The sequence below is a fragment of the Lactuca saligna genome, chromosome 4 (assembly GCF_052625555.1).
Source record: "Lactuca saligna cultivar CGN05327 chromosome 4, ASM5262555v1, whole genome shotgun sequence".
Taxonomy (NCBI): Eukaryota; Viridiplantae; Streptophyta; class Magnoliopsida; order Asterales; family Asteraceae; genus Lactuca; species Lactuca saligna.
In genome coordinates, this window is record NC_136420.1 from 40,811,485 (window position 1) to 40,821,476 (window position 9,992).

Genomic DNA, 9,992 nt, shown 5'->3' on the forward strand with positions numbered 1-9,992 from the left:
TGCTCATAAGTTATGAGTATTGGAATTAACCCACGCTCACTTGTATCACTTCATGGAATTTATCTCGAGTGATCGTGAGACGGTAATATAATATAAGTCTTCAAACCTAGAGATATGAGTTGTTGCCTATGATTTGGTTGTGCATTGATTGCACGAAAACACATCAGTAACTTGATGTTATAAAACGTGCCTTTGTGTACAATTCAACAAGTAGTAAAACAAGCATATGGGTCAAAGTTTATCTGTTCCTTCTAGAAATAGAAGCGATATCTGGGCCCCTCGATGATTTTGTGTTGACCCATGTACCAAGCCCGGTCAGAACTAAACTGATGTGTTCAGTTAAGTTCTTTGTCAAACAAATCGAAAATCGAGAAAAAACTGCCAGACAATAAGTAAGACATTGTTCCATGTATTTGTCCGGCTGATATCATGAGAACAGAGGACTATATGATCACTTATCTAAAATGATGCTTCATAGTTCAACAGAGTTTTCAAGAGCTACGATTGTCGGTTGGTTCCTGGAGTAATATATGCAAATATAGTTATTAGACTTATCCAAGTGGGAGTCTGTTGGATAAGGTGTCTAAGTCCATAACTTATCTTGTATATACTTGACCCGACCCGACATGGTCCATTTGGGTTGCACTTCACCCAAACTATTTATGGATAATTTTATGAGAATTGTATAATTACGATTTATTAATATATTATAAGTTATAATATATTAATATAAAGTCATGTTATTTAATTAGTTTTAATCTTGAATTAATTTAGTCATTAAAAGGAAGACTAATTAAATCATGGGCTATTATATTTATATGGTGTGGGATAATACTCATTTGTTAATGGGCTAAGCTTATATGAAAGTCCATGGATGATCCATGGAGCTTTTAACCCATGGATCCTTGGAAAGGAAAAGACATAAGTTATTAGGGTTTCACCCTAACCATGCACACTATATAAACAAGCTTATGTTGCATGAAATAGCACCCTAGAGTGTGTGTGTGTAAGGTGTGGCCAATTTCTAAGAGTATGGTATACTCTCTCATAAAGTTTTCCAAGTTTTTGGTGATTTGTGATTCCACTTGAGGCATTCACATTATTGGTGCTAGGCTCTCAAACTCCAAGCAATCAATCACTATCAAAAGGTATGTCATTCTTCTAGTGTTTTATGATTCTAGTTCTTCATGCCATGCTAGTTACGATGTAAACCTTGGAAATTATTATTTGCATGTATTTGAGAGAAAACATAGATCCAATGTTTATTAGGGTTGCGTGTACAATTAGGAGTGTTATAATGCTCAAAACCCTACACATACTATAGGTCCAATCATCCTTGGGATGGAATACCCTAAGCCTATTGGATGATGCACAAAGTAGACCAAACTTACCACATATCATACAATCATATCGGGTCCAATCAACTATTGGGTTGGAATACCCTTGGTGCAATCAACCATCAGGTTGGAATGCCAATATACAACGGGTCCAGTTATCCTTGGGATGGAATACCCTCGGGTCCTCAACCACTGGGTTGGAATGCCCTTGGTCTGTTAGATTATGTACATAGCAGTAAAACCTCAACCATCAATTAACATATTACCAGTCAACAGACAATCTGGCAAATCTACAGATCACTAAGCATATCATCATCCTATATTCCAGGACACGATCTAACAAATCATAACAGCATAGCAACATCCTATCTACCATGATACCGATATAACATATCATAACAGCATAACAACATCCTATCTACCAGGATACCGATCTAATAGATCATACCAGCACAAAAACATGCATACCATGATATCAATCCAATGGGCCGACATTGGTGCCTTCGACCCGCAAGTACAATAAGGGAACACCCCACCAACAGTTGATCCTACAAACAATCTCTGACTGTAGATCTGCTAAACTCCATGTGCTATCAAATCCACAATGACAACCCATCAACATCTAGACCCTAACCCACACTATGCATTCAAATTAGGGTAAAAGACATTTTTACCCTTCCACAATCTTGGCCCAAAACCAAGGTCCTAAACTAGATCACTAAAGACCCAAAATCGAAAAATAAACATCTAAGGCCCAAATATGGCCCAATTTTCCAAATTAGGCCCCATTCTTTTCGTGGGTCTTCACCCAAGAAAGTCCAACAAGAAAAATGCCCAAACCATAAAATCTAGATGGCCCAACATGGCCTAAGACATACCGAGCACAAAATCGAAGCCCAAAACGAAAAGGCCTAATATTGTCGCATACACGGGGCGTACCCTGGAGGTACACTCAACGTACATGAGGTTACACATAATCCACCATCGGGGTGGCTGACTTGGTACATGGGGTGTACACCTCTCTACACGGGGTGTACCCTTTAGATGATGGAGAAAAGTGTTGGATTAATGTCTAAGTCCATAACTATAATTGGTAAGACTTGAACCGACCCGACATGGTCCATTTTTGTTGCATGGCATCGAGACAATTGGATAGAAAAGATGATGAAAAAGGATACTAGGGATGTATATTAATATATTATTAGTTCTAATATATTAATATATAATCATATTATTTAATTAGTATTGATCAAGAATTAATTTATAATTAATTAAGTGATCAAAAGGAACTAATTAAATATGGACTCTTAGATATATATATATATATATATATATATATATATATATATATATATATATATATATGTGTGTGTGTGATGGGCCAAGTTCATTTAGGTTGGGCTAAGCTTTCATGGATAGTCCATGGAGTGTTTAACCCATGGATCATATGAAATGAAGGGTCATGGGTTTAACCCTAGTCACCACACTATATAAAGATGTCCTTGGTTGGTGAAATTGGCACTAGTGTGTGTACAAAAAAGGGCAAGGCCGATTTCACTAGAGAGAACCAAAGTATCCTTATTCTCAAGGTTATTCCAAGTGTTCATGGTCTTGTGTGAACCATTTGAGGTATCACACTTGGGGCACTAGGCACTTAAGCTTCATGAAGACAAGCTACATCAACAAGGTATGTATTCTAACTTGTTATATTACCCAAGTATCAAAAGATTGTATGCTAGATACGGTAATACCTTGGAATATTCATATTTGCATGTATAATAGAGAAAACATAGATCCAAGGTATTTAGGGTTGCATGTACACTTAGGAGTGTTAGAATGCCAAAAACCCAACAAAAAGAGCTAAACTTCCAGATCCAATCCTTTCTTCAAGATTCCAAGCTTCTTGATGCACCTTTCCTTCGTCTAAAACACCAAGAACACACTTAAGGGCTCAAAAGCAAACTTAAGGGGGTTTATGGTTTTGCAGGAACGACTCTAAGGCTTTGGAGGAAGAAACGGTGGGGATCAATGACCATAAGGATGCTTAAATACCCCTTAAACCCTAAAACTTAGGGTTTCTTTTGGAGATCAGTATGCCTAGAGTACATATGTGTACGCCCAACGTACTAACACCCTAGTACGCTTAGCATACTCACATGTACGCTTAGCGTAGCACTCTTTCTCCCGAAATTACGATCTTCCTGCTAGGGCTTCGTACAACTACTTCCTTCCAAAACAAGGACCAAATGACATAATTTAAAACCAAGAGATAATTTTGAAAATACTTGAAAACATGGTTCTTACATGCATGTGCACTTAATTGACTTAGAACCACTGTTAAATAAAAAACTTTGTGTTTATTTGGACTGATTTGGCCTGAACGATGAGCAATTTCACCCCTGCCGACGAACCGAAGTCACGATATGAAGCCTAAGGCTTTACAACGTGAAAACTGGACAAACAAATTTTGTTGTTTCTTAATTTTTTACTTAACTGCTATGGTTGTTTGTATGGTGTTTATTATTTTATTCTTTGTAGTAATGTAGCACTAAAAGAGAAATTACACTAGAAAAAGTAGATTTTGATGTGTCAAACCTCCACCCACTTTATTGATTCATGCAAGAAAGTCTGGTTAAAATTTTAAACAACTACAATATCAAGTTGGGATGGTTGCACAACCGCGAGTTCACGATTGCACCCGTTATCAATTGGTCATGGCTGACAAGGGTAGGAATTTTATAAGAAGTTGAGAAATATTGCACGAAAAGATAAAATGGAAATGGGTTCACTTTTACGTGCAATGAATGGCACAATCTTTTTTCAATCCAAGAGCTGGTATATAGTGAACTTTCGATTGAATTCTTTTCTACGGTAAATATTGAAAAGCGTACGATGGACCCGACTTATGGGAAGGATCTCACATTTTTTTTGGGGGGGGGGGGGGGTATCGAGAGTGTATGATGGACCCGACTTATGGGAAGGATCTCACATTTAAGAATGGGATTGTACACCGAAGAAGAAACGAGATCACACAAGCGGTGTTTTGCGACATTAATTATATTATTGCAAGGTTTATCGGTGGTACAACATGACCTGGGAGTCCTATTATAGGGGGACATTTGGTGACCCGTTTAGCATGCTCGCATGGGATTATGAGTTCGGGATTTGTTCGTACGATGACACGCTTTAAGGACACTGAACTCACCATTAAATTTTTGGGAACAATGCATGTTGTGGGGAATTTGGGTAGAGCATATTGTATACCCGCGATTGATTAGGAAGTGCCACTTGAGCAACTGAAAGAGCAACCAAGGTAAAGGGGAAGAAGAAATGTGAGGGCGAGAGGAGAAACATCGCAACTTCTACCGGATAACATGCCCATGGAAGGACCATCTCGTGATGAAATGATGGCAAAATATATGGATAGAATGCGTTTAAGTATGAATTGGATTGGGGTACAATGGAGAATATTGTGCAACACTTCAATATTGCACAACCATCGACCTTGGGTAACCAATATCCGTATTGTCCATCATGTAGCGAGATGTGGCCGTGACAACATGACGGAGCTAGGATGAGTGGTGCAAACGAAGATGAAATTTGATTATACTTTTTAGGTTTTGTTTTTATTTGTTTGATTTTTATTCTTGGTGTGTTTTAATTTTGGTTTGTTTATTAGACATATAACCGAATGTTTGATGTTTTTTTCTTAGTTTACCTCTAGGTTTTCTTTGGTTTATTTTGTTTCTAGAGTTATTAAATTATCGAGAGAAAATCCATGAGATTTAGAGTAAAAAAAATAGAAGACCAAAATTTTTGATAAGTGTGTGGTGATATTTGTATGATATGAGGAGCATAGAGAGAAGTTACAATTGGAACAAATGTCTTAAAATGAGTATTAAATAGTTGAGAACAAAAATAGAAGTTTTCCACACAAGAAGCATTTTTCAAAACTGCATTCTGTGACCCTCCAATATTCACAACGTAACTCTCACTATGTCATGTCGTGACGAGACTTTTGTCGCAATCCTGATTTGAAGACTCTATACTCACATCGTTACTACTACACTTTCACATTGTGATTCTCACCAGAACATTGCAATTCTCTTGCTCTATTATTTGACTTAATGACGTGGAGTATGCTTTCCCACATTTTCATTAGAGTACAATGCATTATTTTGAAGTTTCTTGCACCACACGTTTTTAATATGCGAGTCTTTGGTTCATTCTTTTTGTCCTACACATTCACGAGTAGCAGCAGGAGTCCAGTTCCAACATATTTGAGATTTTCACACTTTCCCATTACAATCAGATTCGATCTCACCACTACTACTCCAGGGGTATCTGTTGATTTTTCTCCCTTTTATTGATTTTTATATGCTTTATTTGTTTTATGCATACAATGAGGGCATTGTATGATATAAGTGTGGGGTTGGGGTCGAAAAAGGATTTTCAAGCATAAAAGCAATTAAGAAAGATGCTAGATTTTTTTTTAAATTAATAGGCTTGCAAAAATAGTCTAATAAATTTGTCATTTTTAATTTTGATATTATTGTATTTGAGATAGTTTAGTGTTATGTAGGATGATGTGACACAAACCCTAATATTTAGTTGAACTAATATGTTATAATGTATTTGTGGCTTCTCAGTCCTAGTGAAATCATGAGAAGAAAATGCAACCTTGTGTAGTTTGAGGGATATAAAAAGTTTAGCATCATTTATAAGAAATGTATCCAGGAAAGCTTATGTAGTCATTACACTTTAGACTGATACCTTTAACCTATAAGGGTTGAAGTGAAGTTCTCTTGTTTAAGCACATGTTTTTCTTTTTAGGTTTTTTAGTTTTTGAGTGAAAAAATTTAGTATGGAAAAAGAAAAAAAAATAGAAAAGAAAAAAAGAGTTGCAAAAGTTTGAGTAAATAAGAGCTTACAAAGTATAAAGATCAAGAAATATGAAGAAAGTTCAAAAAGTTCCAAATATTGAAGACTCAAGTTGAATTAAGTGAAGGATAAGACACAATTGCCATGAGTCGAAGTGATATTATTCAAGTTGTAATTTTTTTCTAGGTTATTTTACCATATGTATGGTTGGGAGCTTAACCAAAAAAACCTTGAGGTTAAGAAAGATTTATGGGCATGGACTCAGAGGGTTGCATAAAATGAATATTGTTCAATATAGGTGGGAAGTGTTTATAAGGATCGTAAGTATTTAGGGCTTAGTAGATAATTAGGATCTAGACACAAATACATGCATTAAGGTGTCATGTAATTAGCAAGTTCAATTCAGATTTTTTTTTGTATGATATTAGTGGGCATGGTTCTATGTGATGTACTAAATATAAAGTGTTTTATGAGGGAAAACAAAAAGCAAGTGTGGGGTATTTTGATATTGCCATATTTATATACATTTTTAGGAATTATTTCAATACATTTAAGCTATAATTTTGGTAAAATGCAAAGATGTTTGGTACTTATTAAATTAATCTCTATTTTGCAACAAAGCAGGAGATTCTTGAAGAAAAAGGACTAAAAATGACAAAAGATGGATATTTCGAGGACTCGAACTGAGGCTAGAAGCTTAAAGGAGAAAAATTCAAGTGATAAGCATTTCCCATGATGTGGTGTATCAAAAATGACAAAAGATGGATAATTAGAGGACTGGAACTGAGGTTAGGAGCTTAAAGGAGAAAAATTCAAGTTATAAGCATTTCCCACGACGTTGTGTTTTGATATCCACGACGTGGCTATAAGAAGGATCTCAATTCTATACGTAAAAAGTATATCTCACGACGTGATAATCGCTCCTTCATGTGGTGACGATGTGTCCCATAAGATTCCTATACGGAGAGGTATAAGTTTCCTTCGCGAATATGGATAGATACTGAGTTCAAGTTGTGACACGCTATTGGTCATGACATGAAGAGTGAAATTGTGGAATATATATATATATATATATATATATATATATATATATATTACATCCCTATTTTCACGGCCAGAAAAGACCGATTTGTTTATGCTTTGTTTTATAAAATCAGAGTAATCTTTTAAAGAAAACGGTTGCGGAATTTGTTCCCAAAACAAGATATGATAATAACTTATCAAAACATTTCTCAAAGAGAATGTATTTTCATTTAATAATAAAACCTCGGGATGTCATGTTCCGATACAGACATATAAGCATAAACAGAACTTACATTCAATTACACTAATGATTTACATCTCCTTTAATCTCTCAGTGCAAAGCAGCTTCGTATCGATACCTGTGATACAATTAAACTGAGTGGGTCAGGCTTGGGAGCCTGGAGAGCATATAGGGTTTTCAACCCACAATAATATAATTATTATATTCAATCGTCAAACAACCAACCCAATTACCCATCCCCGTTATCTCCATTTATTTCTGAAGTACCTTCCCTTAGGAATTATCCTAAGGGTCATCTCCTACATCGTATTTACCTCTCATGTCCTTACATCACATTTCCTTGTATGTTTGTTCCTAAAGACTTTTTCCTAAGGATCATCGCATGAATACGTAGTCACAACATCGCCTGGACTAGTAAGTCATAATAAGGGTTAGACTATCATCGCATGAATACATAGCCACAACATCGCCTGGACTCGTAATTCATAGTAAGGGTTAGAGTATCATCGCATGAATACGTAGCCACAACATCGCCTCGACTCGTAATTCATCACCTACAGGTTATGAGCCTACTGGTGTTTCCACGGGGTCATCTAGAATAGTCTGTGGTCGCCATCTATACTCTGGTAGATGACTACATCGCCAAATTTCCACATCGCCGGTCAAGGTTATGGTATCTCCTCTCATCTCACATCACCTATTTATCATTACCTAATTATCATCACCTTTCTATCATCACCTATTTCTCATCACCTAATCATCATCACCTGTTTCTCATCACCTAATCATCATCACCATTATATCCTCACCTTTCTCTTATCACATTCATTCAACACACATCAACTATTTCATCTACCCATGTTCTACCCAACATATTTGTAGATATAAATTACATATATAGTTTAAATCATTTAACACCCATATTAAAACATCAATTCCAAGCCCATCTCATATAGACAATTAATATATAACACATAGCACATATTTCATAGCTAATGCTTTATATTTATGTGTTTAGAAGAGAGTAACCGCACACTCACACATATAAACCACAATATATACACACATAACACGTATTTCATATAAAATACTTCATAATTATGCGTTAGAAGAAAGTAACTACACACTCACACATATAAACAACAATATACTTAGTACACTCAAATCATACTTGTATTATTATCGTGTTTATGAAAGGTAGTATACACTCACTTGATCAGAAGATGATCGGACAGCACTACGGCTTGTAGAAGTAGTATTCTTCGGTAGATCTGGAAGATCTTCACAAAAACCGGACTCCTCGTGGGCAGAGCTTCGGCTCGGGAATTGCACTTCTCGGGATCTTCGGGGCCTCGGGACTTGCTTCGGGGCTCGGGAATGATACCGGGGCTTCAGGATATTTCTTGCACGAAAAACGATGCAAAAACGTGAGAAAACGGGAAGAAATGAGCAACTGAATCGGCTGCACTCGACTTCCTTTTATAGGGGCTGAAGCCCAAATTACGCGGGGCGTAAATTTCATTACACAGGGCGTAACGACGATAAGGTCGCTGACTCCCCCCATGGATAATATCGGCCAATTTTTATTTAAATTAAATATCGAAATTATTAAATAAACTTCAAAAATTCTTAACTTCCTCATACAAACTCCATTTTTGACGTTATTTATATCCACGCGTAGGTGAGACTATGATCTACAACTTTCGTTTAGACCCCGTCGGCTAATTTTGAATTTATTTTTATTATTTATTTTTAGTAGGCCGGGACAGGAAAACTCCGTTATAAAATCATAACTTCTTCATCCGACGTCCGTTTTCGCCTATCTTTTTATCGTTTTACTACAATTAATGATATTATCAATTCTCATTTAGATTGTTTTGGCTAAAAACCGCTCGGTCTCAAATCGAGCATTCGGGCTGCATACTGCTAAGTCGAAACTTCGAAAAATCATAACTTCCTCATACGAAGTCAGATTTGGGCGTTCTTTTTATGCACGCTCATGGTTTAACATATTCTATGACTTTTATTTAGATTGCTAAGTCTAAATACCGCTCTAACGTAAATTCACTTTTTACGTCACGTTGTGTCGTGCCGGTTCTGTCGCGAAACTTCGACAGGTCATAACTTCTTCGTTATAACTCGGATTTCAGCGTTCTTTATATGTACGGAAACCTTGTAACATATACTATAACTTGGTTAAGATTATTCATTCTAAATAATCTTTCATCAAAAATTCATTTTTGACGCCCAGCGTCTCTAAATTGACTAGCCCGAATCTACGGGTGTTACAATATATATATATATATATATATATATATATATATATATATATATATATATATATATCGATTACAAGATTGACTTGAGGAGGATTCTGAAGTTTTAGACAGTTTTTGGGACAAAAATGCTACAATTTAGAGTGTCAATCAAACCTTGGAAGATTTGAGATCAAGAGAAGTGAAGATTATAGCAAGATTTCACACCATACATTCGATTTGCTTATACTAATC